We start from the raw sequence: 13723 nt of genomic DNA on the forward strand, positions 1-13723 counted from the left end.
ATCAGGTTCACTGTTTTAAAAATCCAGTGATCGTAGCCTCTCAGGCCAGCTTTATGCTACTGCAGAGGACAAATTTGAATACGGTCACAGAAGTCTCTGGTGGAGAGATGGAGCCACAGAAGTGGGGGTCCCAGGGCTGCCAGCCAGCTTCCCAGATCCTGGAGTGTGAGGAGGAAGAGCACAGAGGCAGAGGAGGTGGCCAAGGCAGAAGATGGCCAAAAAAAGGTGCCTTAAATAGTTTTTGCAGTACAGTGTAGAAGAAAGAAGGAAACAAAGGAGAGAGAAATGACATTGACAACTGTAAATCTTTCCTACATGTGCCATGCCGAAGTATCACTAACACTTGTAAACTGCTGAAGAATAACCAGGACAACAACAGAATGTTGGTTTTAGTCTTTGAAAATGAAAAATACAAAGTGAGAAAAGCACAAGATATCCAGTTACAGATGAGAAAATAATGTCACCACCTCACATGTTATCTATGTGCATTAAAAGTAAAACTTACTTCACAGCAGACAGAGTAAACTGCTCAGACCTGGGACATAGTGAATCCCTCTGGAAAGGACTCCAGCATGGATAACATCTCCAGGGATGTATTGTGAAGGATTTGCTAGTTCCTCTTCAGGAAGCTGGCCTTCCAGAACAAGAAGAATTATTCCAAATAGAAAAGCAAGTATCTGTTATTTATCAAGAAAGAATTAAATTTGATTTTGCATCTTCTAATGAAGGTGAAGGTAAGTCTACTAATAATGTCCTCCCTAGAACTGGATTGGTCCACCTCACTTTAAAGAAAGGTTTTATCAACCTCTGTAAGTGTGCTTCATTGGGTGTCTTCAAAACCAATCTTTTGGCTGGAGAAACTTTTGAATTGGAAAACAAATTATATTTTCAGATCTGCTAGTAAATATACATGCCCGAAAATGTAGGACAAAATATTTGTCAGTGGAACAAGGACCAAAGCTAATGCTTCCAGGAAGCATTGCTAAAACAGGTCAATTTAGAGTCTAAGTCTGAACAAACTAAAATTAGCATAGAGATGCACAAGGAAGAAAAAGAGGAGAGGAAAGCTAACAGAACAAGGAAATTGAAGTCCACTTCAAGGCATTATGAGAGCAAAAGTGAAACTTTAAAAAAAAAAAATTATTTCCAAAATATTGGATGGAAGTGTCAGTACAAGCAATGCTCACAATTTCAATTTGACAGTGAAGGTTCATCCTACGCTTTTAAGGCAAAGTAAAATGAGCAAGGTCCTAAAAGAGGAGAAAGCAAATGAGTCTGAAATGAGCGTCTGTGAATCAAGTAGCCAAGGAGTCTGGGAAGTGATTCTGATGGCCTCTATTTGCCTTCTAAAATGCCTACTTGCATCACCTGTGTTCAAGCTCACCCTCAAATCAGATAGGAGCCCAAACACCAGGCCTTGATCTAAACTAGTACTAAGGTGTACCCATGAAAAGAGATGCAAGATTCAAAGCCAACATAACTCCTGCAAGCACACCACCCAACACTCACCAGTCACCTCGGCTTAGCCTGAAGGCCCTCACCAATGTCTCCTTATCTCCTGTAGTGAAAATCAGAAAAAACCCAGAAAACTGGTTTTTCTCCAAAAAAAAAAAAAAAAGAATAAAGAAAGCTGAGTGGTGTCTTGGTCTAAGAATAAGTGTACAGTGTGAACTCTAAGGAAGACACACTAGCATCAAAACAGGGAAGGGTCTAGTCTACAGATCTGTGTTTCTTGAATTCTATTTTCAAGCAGAAAAAAAAAGACTGTAAACACAGTTCTAAAAAAAACAGAAAAGTAAATACAGTGATGCTTTTGTTGTGTGCCATTGAAATACATCCTACATACCCCTCATTTCTCAAAGAGAGGTTCTGTTACAAAGCACAAGTGAGTCAGACCATCTACATAGAACTGTCTGGGCAGGATGCTTCAGAGCATAAACATTTCTTCAAAACTATGCTTCATATATATTTTTTAAACCTTTAATGAATGTAGGCTTATATTACTTTTGAATGTATATAACTTATTCATTGTAATAGTTTAGATTTCTTATAATACCTTGAACCCTTAATTTGAGTTGAAGTGTGTCTTATATATTATTGTTTTGGAAAGCAACAATGGTTATTAAAATGAAGATGTTTTAATTATAAAGTTTTGGCATACTTATATTTCCCTTACATGGGGGATATGATAGTGAATGATCTTTGAAGACAAGTTGAGGATCACTTAAAACTCTTTATCGTAACAGGTGAGTAAAGTAAGTCCTTGACATTCACATCCTCTTAGTTGTGTGTGGACCCCTCAAACCACTGCTACATTTCATTTCTCAGACAAAACGTGTATGAGATTGTATTAGCTGTCTCAGGCTGCCGTAACAAAATATCACAGACTGGGGACCTTAAACGACAGAAATGCATTCATTTTTCACAGTTCTTGAGGCTGGAACCAAAAATCAACTTTCTGGCTGATTTGGTGGGTGACAGTGGCTATCTCCTTGTTCATTCTGTCCTCACAGGCCTTTCCTTGGTGTGTGTGCTAACAGCGGGGGAGGAAGGTACTATCTGGTGTCTCTTCCTAATAGGACACTAATTCCATTGGATCAGGGGTCCACCTTCCTTATACCAAGGCACACTTTCTTATACCAAATACAGACACACTTGGATTCAGGGCTTCAACATATGAATGGGGCAGGGGCAAACATCCAGTCCATAACAGAGATCATGCTGTGAATGAAAAATGTCGCTGCCATATCAGTACAAAAAGGATGTTGCAGCCATCAAGCCATCACTTTACAGTCTCTTGGACGGTGAGCCCTGAGGGAACTCAGGATGGAAACAGGGTGCCCACCATCAACCGTCAGCCACTGCAGCCACCCCCTGACTTGTACCCTGAGGAGACTCAGGATAAGAAAGCACAGGACACTGGCCCCAGATGGCTGAGGTGCACATCAATAGGGTGATTTCAGTGAGCCCAGATTCTTGCATCTTCCCATACATATAAGAGCACTTAAATTCCTTAACTTGAGATGTCTGGTTTTCTTTAATTAACAGTAGTCTTTTGATGTTCCAAATACCTGGCCTTTGTTGCAAAAACTCCTCTATATCCTGGCTCCTCCCCTTACCACTTTGGAGGAGTCCCTCAGGATTATCTGAGATGCTGTGTCCCGGGCATAAGTCCTCAGTTTTGTCCCCTGAATAAAACGTAACTCTCAACTTTTAGGTTGTGCATTTTTTTTTTCAGTTGACAATAATCAGAGAATGAGCTCAGGCTCAGGAATTAGTAAAAGACTAGCTCTGAACTCCAGGATCTAAGTGTCCATTGTTCAAAGTGACCCCTTAGCAGAAACCACAAATTACTATATCACAGACTTTCAGGATAGGTCCCTTATCTAGTCAAGAATTTCAAATGTTACATGTATGAATGCCAAGGGCTTTTGGATTTGTTTTATATCAAGTTTCGACCAACCAGTGAGACGGAATTCATTTAGTTTAGAAAATTTACAGCCTTCATTTGTATATATCTTTTAAACTTTAAAGCAACTGTGCTTTATCAGTGTTTAAAGTGCAGCACAATTTTGCAGGAGATAAAGAAGAACCCAGAGGTCATGGTCCACCGTGTGAACAAGCTTCCCCCTCCTGCCTGGAACCCCCATTCTGAGCTCTGGTCCTAGCCCCACTGCCTCACATCTGATTCTGCCTCTTCTTCTGGCTAACCTGGACTTAAACCCCCTCCCTTCGACCTCCTGGTAAGCTTTTGCTGTTGTTCTTAGGTTATGTGATAAATAAATGCAGGCTCATCTAAAGAATTAAATAATGTGTTATGTTGGTATAAAAAGCAGAACTTGGGGAGCCCTCTATGTCTCCATTCGAAATGCTGGGGATGCTTCGGCTGGTGCTATGGAGAATTTATACACACGCTTCATCTTGTTTCTTGGGGCTCATTTTATATGTATGTGTGTGTGTGGTGTGTATGTGTGTGTGTATGTGTGAGTGTGTGTGGTGTGTATGTGTGTGTGTATGTGTGAGTGTGTGTGGTGTGTATGTGTGTGTGTGTGTGTGTGGTGTATGTGTATGTATGTGTGTGTGTGGTGTGTATGTGTATATGTGTGTGGTGTGTAGGTGTATGTGTGTGTGTGGTGTGTAGGTGTGTGTGTGTGTGGTGTGTGTGTGTGTGTGAGTGTGTTTGTGTACACAGAGTGGAAGAGAGAGGGGAAAACAGGAGAAAGGTGGAGAGTTGCAGTACCTTTTTTTGTTGTTATTGCTGTTCAACATCACATCTTGGCAATGTACCCCAGACAATATCTAAAGGTCTGTGTCATCTCATCACAGCTGTATAATATTCCCTGGTGTGTACTCTCTCTATTTTCCTGATCCAACCTGGTGAATAGTTTGTTGCTTATTTATTTCTATTATAAGTAATCTTAGGATACACTTACTTGTAAATAAACAGCTGTGCCCTCCTTTGACGTGCACCTCCTTTCATTAATTTTTCAAATAGATCTTTATCGGAGTATAATTGCTTTACATTGTTGTGTTAGTTTCTGCTGTATATAGTTTCTGCTGTATAACAAAGTGAATCAGCTATACATATACATATGTCCCCATATCTCCTCCCTCTTGCATCTCCTTCCCTCCCACCCTCCCTATCCCACCCCTCTAGGTGGTCACAAAGCACAGAGCTGATCTCCCTGTGCTATGCGGCTGCTTCCCACTAGCTATCTGTTTTACATTTGGTAGTGTATATATGCCTGTGCCACTCTCTCACTTCGTCCCAGCTTACCCTTCCCCCTCCCTGTGTCCTCAAGTCCATTCTCTATGTCTAAGTCTTTATTCCTGCCCTGTCACTAGGTTCATCAGTACCTTTTTTTTTTTGTTTAGATTCCATATATGTGCGTTAGCATACGGTATTTGTTTTTCTCTTTCTGACTTACTTCACTCCAACACTGCTTTCTGATTAAACACGCCCAGGGAACACTCCTCACCACAGTGGGAGGGCACAGTCCATCCAGGCCTCCCAGCACCTCATGTTACCACCCTCCCCGACCGTGCTGACCTGCCTATGAAGCGGGGTCCCTTCTGCACCCATCCTATCTCCCACTCCCCTCTGAGGTGGCACCTTGCATTATTTGGTAGACATGAAGATTCTAGTTACCATCTTGGCTCACTTACTGTTATGTTGCTTTTCTCTTCCCTTGGTTTCTAGAAGGACTTCTCATATCTGACTTGCTTTCCATTTAGTTATGACCCTCTGCTCTGCCATTCCACTCACTTATCAAGACACAAAAACTGGGTCTTGGTTGATGTCCATCTCAGCCCCTTCAGAGTTGTATAACTAGGGGATATGCACACACACACACGTATACAAATACATGCACACATGTATTTATAATCTCTTAGTATGAAATGAGTCCTAAGAAACAAACATGTATATAAATGTCTCATAGGTCTTGCCAAGGGTCCACACCTCTGGAAAGCAGTGAGAGGGAGCTTCTTAAGTTTGGCTTGATTGAATTTCTACCTGAGCATTTGAGTCCAGACATCATGGGCTTGGTTTCTATTCATAAGGATTTACAAAGCGATTATTCTATTAATAATGGAAAGTAATACAGAACAACATAAAATGATTTGCTAAAGTGTGGGTTTGAGAATCAATGGCCAGTCTCATAGTAAGATTTAATAATATTTAATTCATGAAATGTTGTGACAATGAATAAAATCATTTACAGAATATTTTGAAGCCAATGAGGGCTAATGAATCTTATAAATAACAGGCAAAATTATTTTATCAGTGGATATTACAGATTTAATATAATAGAGTTCTCCAAAGCCAAGGAAGTAAATGCCTGAATAAGAGCCATACTTAGTCACAGGAGAGGTAAAATGATCTTAGGTGATACTCAAAAATCAAAGATGGATTTGATTAAAAAATACTTTATAATTTTTTTAAAACTAATAAATTATACATAAATCACCAGACAGAAAAAAAAATTTCTTTCTTTTGCTACTAGAACTGCATTTAATCAGAACCTAAAAGTCCTATCATTTCTATTTTAAATAACTTCTGAAGAAGACCAGGAAGTAGAGTTGAATGTGACCCTCTCTTCCTCACAGAGAAATAAAGCAGCAGCTGAAAGGAAGCATATTGAAGAACTCTCTCACACCCGTGCATAAAAATCTCACACTGGAGCTCTGCGGGTGGGTAGTACTGTGTCTCTGATACAGAACTCAGAGAGAAAGGAAAACAAGAAAAAGAAGAAAAAGTTCCTGAAAGAACAGATCCTAAACATGAAGGGAATCATTACATTTGAGGAAATGAAAGAATGGTAAAATATTTTAAAACATCCAGGAAATTCGAAGAATTAAAAGAAAATAAAACAAATAATGCAAGTTGAAAGAGTTAACACAAAAAGTAATGATGAGTCTCTGGAAAGTGTAGTAATATCGCAGGCATTCAACATTCTTTTATTTAGAAAAAGCTACTTTTAAAAATCTTAAATTTTTCTGTGAAACTTAGTTACATAAATGCTTCTGTGAATGGCTTTTATTCAACTATGGTTGAAAGATATTTTCTCCTGTATGATCTGCATTATTTTTCTGCACGCTTTTCCCTCTTTAGATGTGACTGTCATCTACCTTATGCAAATAGTAGATATTTCTGCCATCTTTGGTTTACACACACACACACACACACACACACACACACACACACACACTTTGTGATGGAATGATTAGTTCTTCTTTAGTCAGCCTATCACTAGAATAGATTTTTAACATTTATGATCAAAGCATTGCATGGGATCACCTTTACAAGATACGTGAGGGTGACTCTAGTGGAAAACTTCTAACCGAGAAGTTTATACATGGAATGCATTCTTGCTGTTAACTGAGCTAGTGTCTCATTAACCTAAGCATTATCAGTGAAATTAGACAAACGTGCAAATAAAATCAGTTGTCTGTTCACACCTGCTTTCCTTTTATTGCTCCTCACAAAATATAAGCCTGCATTGTACAATGCAGCTGCAAGTGCCAGAATATCCCCACTGCCCCCCGCCAATCGCGAGCAGGGTAGTAGCAAGAGTTCCCCAGATCCAGAAGTGGGGAGCCCCAGAGCTGACAGATTCAGAAACCAGCTGCTCCCCATCTTCCACATCCTAATTTGGGGGTGTCTTCCTCATGGCCACAGAGAGGTATGGCAGATCCTGGCACAAAAAGGGTACCTGGAAAGGACAGGCATCTCTTTTATTAAGGAGGAAAATCGTTCCCAGGGACTTTGCTGTCAGTCCAGTCGTTGGGACTTCGCCTTCCAATGCAGGGGGTGCGGGTTCGATCCGTGGTTGGGGAGCTAAGATCTCACATGCCTCGCGGCCAAAAAAAAAAAAAAGCCAAAACATAAAACAGAAGCAATATTGTAACAAATTCAATAAAGACTTTAAAAATGGTCCGCATCAAAAAAACAAAAAAACAAAAAGAAAATTGTTCCTAGAAACTCTTCAGCAGACCTCTCCAGGCTGTGAACCAGGGAGGGTTACCTGTGGGACTGAAGACCTGCAAGGGGAATGTTTATGTCAATCCTGGTCATCTCCACGTGCCTTTATTACAAGGTAAAGATGATGGAGTGAGATCAGGGGAGGATGGCATTGTTTAGGCAGCTAGTTCTGTCTGTGACATCAAATACACTTTAAAGTTCTTTTACAAAAGATGATTTATGCTAATATTTTTGAATCCCAGCCTTCTGTTTCTTTCCACTCTGGAATGCAGAATTATGGCTTGCTCATTTGATGAAAGGATATATACCACAAGACCTAGAGATACAAATTGAAATGGGGAGGGAAGAGCCAGGGAAAGCACGTTCTGAAGAAATTCTCAAAAATTCCCATATCAAGGAACATCCTATGCCTAGAGTTGCCGCCTGTTACTATCTGACTGACCCTGAAGACTAATTAGTACCCAATACAGACACAGAAGCTGGTCACCTACCTCCTGTCCAGCGAGCATCCTTCGTGGATTCAGTGCTTCTCTCCACTCTTAAAAGCAGATGCATCCCCTCCGCCTGGCCCACCCTCCAAGTCCTGGGGAACCATGTCTCTGGTCTCACAGAGGAAGCCCAGGATTCAGGCAGAAGCTTCCAGGTCTCCTGACCTCAAATGCATCCACGTGGATGTTGCAGGACCTCTTGGGGCCTCTGAGCTGCAGCCAGCGCAGGGTGGGTCGTTCCCTTTGTCTGCTTCTGTCTTTCCAGCACGTCACTGAGGTTCAGAAGGGGTCCAGGCAGGTGGTGGCTGTTTCTACCAGTCAGCAGTGCCTATGGCCTGCCACCTGCAGCTGTGCCCACTTATCCTCCTCAACTGGCATTAAAGGCACCAGGTTAATTATGGGTTTATAGCCATGGTATAGCCCATCACAGTCTCCCTCTCACTGAAGAAATGCCCCTCTTCCCAGGCATTGGGTTAAGGGGAAACCACTGCCTACTCTTGACCTGCCTTCCCCTCAGGAAGGGCGTCAGCTGGAGAAACACCCCCCTCACCCCCTACCTCGCAGACTCACTGGGGAAGCCTGTCCTGGTTTGCTCTGTGGTCTGTGGTCAGTTTGCGGTCATATTTTCCTCTTTATTTATTGGAGATGGGGTGGAAGTGGAGGTAAAGTAAATGCATGGATAAAACATCTAATTCTGGTGAAGGGTAAGCCCAGGTCTACAACCATGCTTATTTGCATATACAGATGATTCTTGTTATTCATGATAAGTATGTTCTCTAAAGTCACTGCAAACACTGAATTAGTAGATTCTGGCCATTGCTCCTGGTGGAAATACAGGGTTGGGTTCCTGCAAGCCTCGGGTCACAGCTGGTCAACTGATAACCTCATAACCCTGTTTTATGTGGTTTCTGCGTAAGGACAACTAATTTGATAGGTATGGTTGATTCATTGACCTTGACTTGATGGGCAGCAACATAACTCATGCCTGAACAAAGCTTCTCTAACGCATATATTTTCTCCCTAAAGCACATCACAACATCCTTGTGTTTAGGAATCCTAAACAGCACTTAGCACTATGCTTGGGGGTGTTTAAACAGCAAAATCACCAACAAAAAGCACAAAATGTGAAAAACGTGTGAGAGCTGAAACAAGAAGGCAGAAAGCTCTCTTGTTCAGCCGCAGATGGGAACATGCCCAGTTGGTGACTCAAATTTTTACTGTTCTGTGCCTGTGAGTAAATGACCAGGAAAATGTCACAGGTATTGATTCTGAGGTTACAAAGAACTTTCGGCAAGTATGTGAATTTGTACATACACAATGTAAATGGTGAGTATAAACTGTATGCCAATAAATCTATTGCCCACACATCTTCCTCCCTTCATATCAGAAACAGAAAGGGAAAAGAAGAAAGGGATTTTATTTTTCTGCATTGATTTATGTTGAAAACTTAAGCATTTACAGAAAAGTTAAACAAATACTACAGTGAACACTTTTCACCAACATTTACCATGTGTTAACATTTTGTCACATTGCTGAGGTCCCTCTGCCTACCTCTTTCTCAGGACATTTTATCCCCCAAGTACTCAGCATGCTTTTTGTAAAGGGAGGTATATTCTCCCACAAACTGCAATGCCATGACGGGGTTAAAAAGTAACATTTTATTATGTCATCTAATCGATATACAATTCATATTCAAATGTATGCAGTTGTTTTAAAATATATATCACAGTCTCACAAGGGAGGGGGAGATTTCATCCCTAGCCCTCTTGAGTTCTTTTGGTTGATCTAATAATTAAATTGACACAAGGAAGATTAACAGGAGAAAAAAAATATATTACTTTATAGGCACAGAGGTCTTATAGAAATGGGAGCCCTCAAAGCCGGCTATTTATGTATGATTTTTAGAAAAAGAATCACTTATTTTTAAAGATTTAATAAATCAAAAGGGTTCATGCTTGGGATAGCAGACTAATGAAGAAATGACAAAGTTTGTTTATACTGATTTCTTTGCTTTGAATTCCCTAAGTCTGGTCATAAGAATGCTTTCTATTTTCCTGATATAGAAGGATACTTTCACATGGGAGATTTATTTCCAGCTTTTAGGGGGAAAGAGGGGTGTCAGAGTATTTTTATTATTATTACATCACTTTTTTCCACCAGCTGTTTCTCAATTAACTTTAATTCAAAATAATCAATATGCCATTGAGGCAAATTTGGGGGCACCCTGGGCCCCAACAGTCTTTTAAATAACATGTTTATTCTAGAACCCAATCAGTGTTTACACACTGGATATGGCTATGTTTCTCAGCTTCTTTTAGTGGAGAACAGTCCTTTTACGTTTATTTATTTTGTTAGTTTTAGAAAGTCATATTGTTTTTCATGACACTAACTGTTATGAAAAGTGCAGGCCAGTTGCCTTGTAAAATGCCTCACATTCTATATTTTTTGAAGTTTACTTTACATTAAGCCATTTTAGCAAGAATACCATATAGCAGTGTTGAATATTTGTTACTGAATCACATCAAAATGTACATAATGTCAGTTTTTACATTTAAGAAGTTTTTAAGCAGCTAAGCCTAATCATTTGCTTCAGGTGGTGATACCAAAGTAAGAGATAGATTTTCTTATTTCACTTCCTGAAACCCTGCCTCTTCTGAGACATGTAGCTATCTCTGCTTTTCATTGTCTTTAACACCTTCCTCTTATTTCTTAACCTTCACTTAGCGCGCAAATAGATTTTCTGAACTGTTTTCGTGCTTGAAAATACCAACAATAAATTTCACTGACTGTGGCATGCCACCTCATTCATCTCTTTCCTTCCTTTAAAAAAACATTTCTTGAAGAACTAGTCTGCATGGAGTCTTCAATGATTCATCACTAATTCACTCCATAAACTCATGTAATCTGGCTTCTGCTGCCTCCATCCCGCTGACATGCTCCTTGCACTGCCTGAAAGTGTGTGGAACGGAAACCCCTCCGGGTTTATTTCACTCATTTTTTCTGCCTTATTTACGCTATTAACCACGCCTGCATTCTTAGCATGCTCTCCCCATTGCACGATTGTCTTTAACTTAATTCTCCTACAGCCTCTCTGATTCTCATTCTCAGTCTTCCTTTGGGATTGTTTTCCTCTGTCTTTCCCTAAAAATTGATTATCCTCAAGTTTCAGACCCTAATGCTCAGTTATTCTCACGGTATAAATTTTTATTTGTGTCCGTAGCTTCCATGACCATCTGTGTTCTAATGATTTATACGTCTGCACATTGGTCCTGATTCTCTCCTAAAGGCAAGCTCCAGGTATCCAAACACTACCTAAACAAGCAATTGCCCTACAAATACTTCAATATTAAGCTGTATTTTTATATCTTGCTTATATAACTTTGCATTATTTTGTGAGAAACTTGCCTGGGGAATTTTCCTATTTGTTTATTTGGTTTTTTGTTTCAAAATATATTTTGAACTGTATTCTGTTTTGAAACGAAATATTCTGTTACGTTTTATTATAGGTAGCATCTACTATGTGTTAGAAGATGTGTCTGTCCCTGATGATACAGTGATTTGTAACAGTCCCTACACAGCAACTCTTGTCACCATGGCTAATGCTGAGTTCTCTCAGAGAAGCAGAACTACTACAGATACAGGCAGATGGAGATATCTATAGTGCTGACCTATGCAGACATATAACTATACACTTATACAGTGGTTCTGCTTTTTTGATAAATGCACATTACATATGTTTGCATGTATATATGTATGTGTACATATGTATCTATGTAATTGGGAAGAACAAATCTCACTCCATATTAGATCTGTTCCTTTTACTTTAACCTTTGTGCTCCATTGCCTGTGCTTAGTCATGCTGGCTCTGCATCTTTTGTAAAAGAATGTTGCCTATAGCCTGAAATATACAGGAGAGCCCATTCTCAGGGCTCTGGCTTTTAAGAGTCCATTCATATAAAGATAAAAATTTGCAGAACAGAGAATAACATTGGTCTTGTTGGAGGTTTACAGGAACTTCATGACCTGACCTACCTGAACAGAGGAAAGAACAAAGGATTCCGGCACCAAGAAGTCTGCAACAACTAACCACGTCTCTCCCTCACCTTGCCTTTAAAAATGCCTTTCTGGGCTTCCCTGGTGGTGCAGGGGTTGAGAATCTGCCTTCCAATGCAGGGGACATGGGCTCGAGCCCTGGTCTGGGAAGATCCCACATGCCGCGGAGCAACTAGGCCCGTGAGCCACAACTACTGAGCCTGCGCGTCTGGAGCTTGTGCTCCGCAATAAGAGAGGCCGCGACAGTGAGCGGCCCGTGCACCGCGATGAAGAGTGGCCCCCGCTTGCCGCAACTAGAGAAAGCCCTCGCACAGAAACGAAGACCCAACACAGCCAAAAATAAATATAAATAAATAAAAATTTAAAAAAAAATGCCTTTCTGAAACCCTTCGGGGAGTTTGGGTTTTGAGGGCATGAGCCACTCGTTCTCCTTCCTTGACCCTGCAATAAACTTTTCTCTCTCCAAACTCCAACTTTTCGGTTTGTTTGACCTCACTGTGCATGAGTTACATGAACTCTCATTTGATAATATATGTGTGTGTGTGTGTGTGTATATATATATATGCATGTGTACATATATACATTATTTACATGGAGATCCATAGAGATCTGTGAAGGGATCTGGTACAGAGATTTGGCCTTGTGCAGTTGTGGGAGTTGGTTAAGCATCTTGCCTGAGGCCACTGTCTTCACATCTGATGCTGGAGCTTGAATCCCTTAGGGCGGGCAGTTAGGATGAGAAGATGGCTCTGAAGGTGTAAAGTAGGAGAGAAGGAGCTGGCTGGGACTCAGGAAAGTGAAGTGGAGCCCAAGAGGACGAGCTGAAATGTGTGCAAGTTCTTGCCTCCCCTGACTTTGGTGGGATGGCTCTTCTGCAGAACCGGAGGCCCTTCTCATGGAGTTAAATTGCACACAATTGTCCAGGAGCTGGAGAAGCTGAGTGAGGACCCCCAAGGGAAGGCGCTCTTGCAGGCCTGGGCAATGATCCCTGCAATGAGGGGCACCTGAGGGTCAGTAACTGTGTGTGTGAATGACAGAGTAGCTGCTGTTGTGCTTGCATTCTTCAAATCTGGCTTCAAAGTCTGTGTGGCCCATGCTAACCAACAACACACAGAGAAGGGAACAGTGGGAAATGCAGTTCAGCAGAGCCAAGATCAGCACCTAGTCATGCATTGAGATGCAGCGTGATAAATGCCATGTGACAAATAAGTGTGCAGGGAAAGTAAGCTAGTTAAGATGTTAGTTAATCGTTTCAGGAAGAAGGAACAATTGTTAAACATTTTTCAAAAACATGAAAGGAAGGACTGGAAAATGTTCCATCATGCCTAGATTTGTAAACTAATCTCCTATCACTGAAAGTTTAAGTGGTAAGCGAAGAACTCTGTTGGTTCAAGGTCTTTCACCATATTTTTTTTTAAAAGAAAGGTAAAGAGTATAGTTTCTAATATATCTGTTCTCTCAGCCAAAATTTGCCTCCACTGCATTTTCTTGAAATGTTGCTCAACTGTTTTTAATTGCAAAATCTAATCCATCTCCTTCGCTCCCTCACATCTTGACTGTCTTTCTAATTAGTGAAGGAAAACAAGGTTCAGGAATATATGATACACCCAGGGGAGGGCATAAAATACAATAATAACAAGTTATATTTGTTGCAAAAGCTACTACTCATATTCAACTTTTGGGAAAAAATGGGCCAAAT

General features: G+C 40.7%; 1 pseudogene; it reads left to right on the top strand.

Moving 5' to 3' along the window:
• The first annotated feature begins 211 nt into the window (after window positions 1-211).
• LOC132371321 (shugoshin 1-like) lies at window positions 212-901 on the top strand (annotated as a pseudogene).
• The last annotated feature ends 12822 nt before the right edge of the window (window positions 902-13723 follow it).

This window comes from Balaenoptera ricei, chromosome 9 (assembly GCF_028023285.1).
Source record: "Balaenoptera ricei isolate mBalRic1 chromosome 9, mBalRic1.hap2, whole genome shotgun sequence".
Lineage (NCBI taxonomy): Eukaryota > Metazoa > Chordata > Mammalia > Artiodactyla > Balaenopteridae > Balaenoptera > Balaenoptera ricei.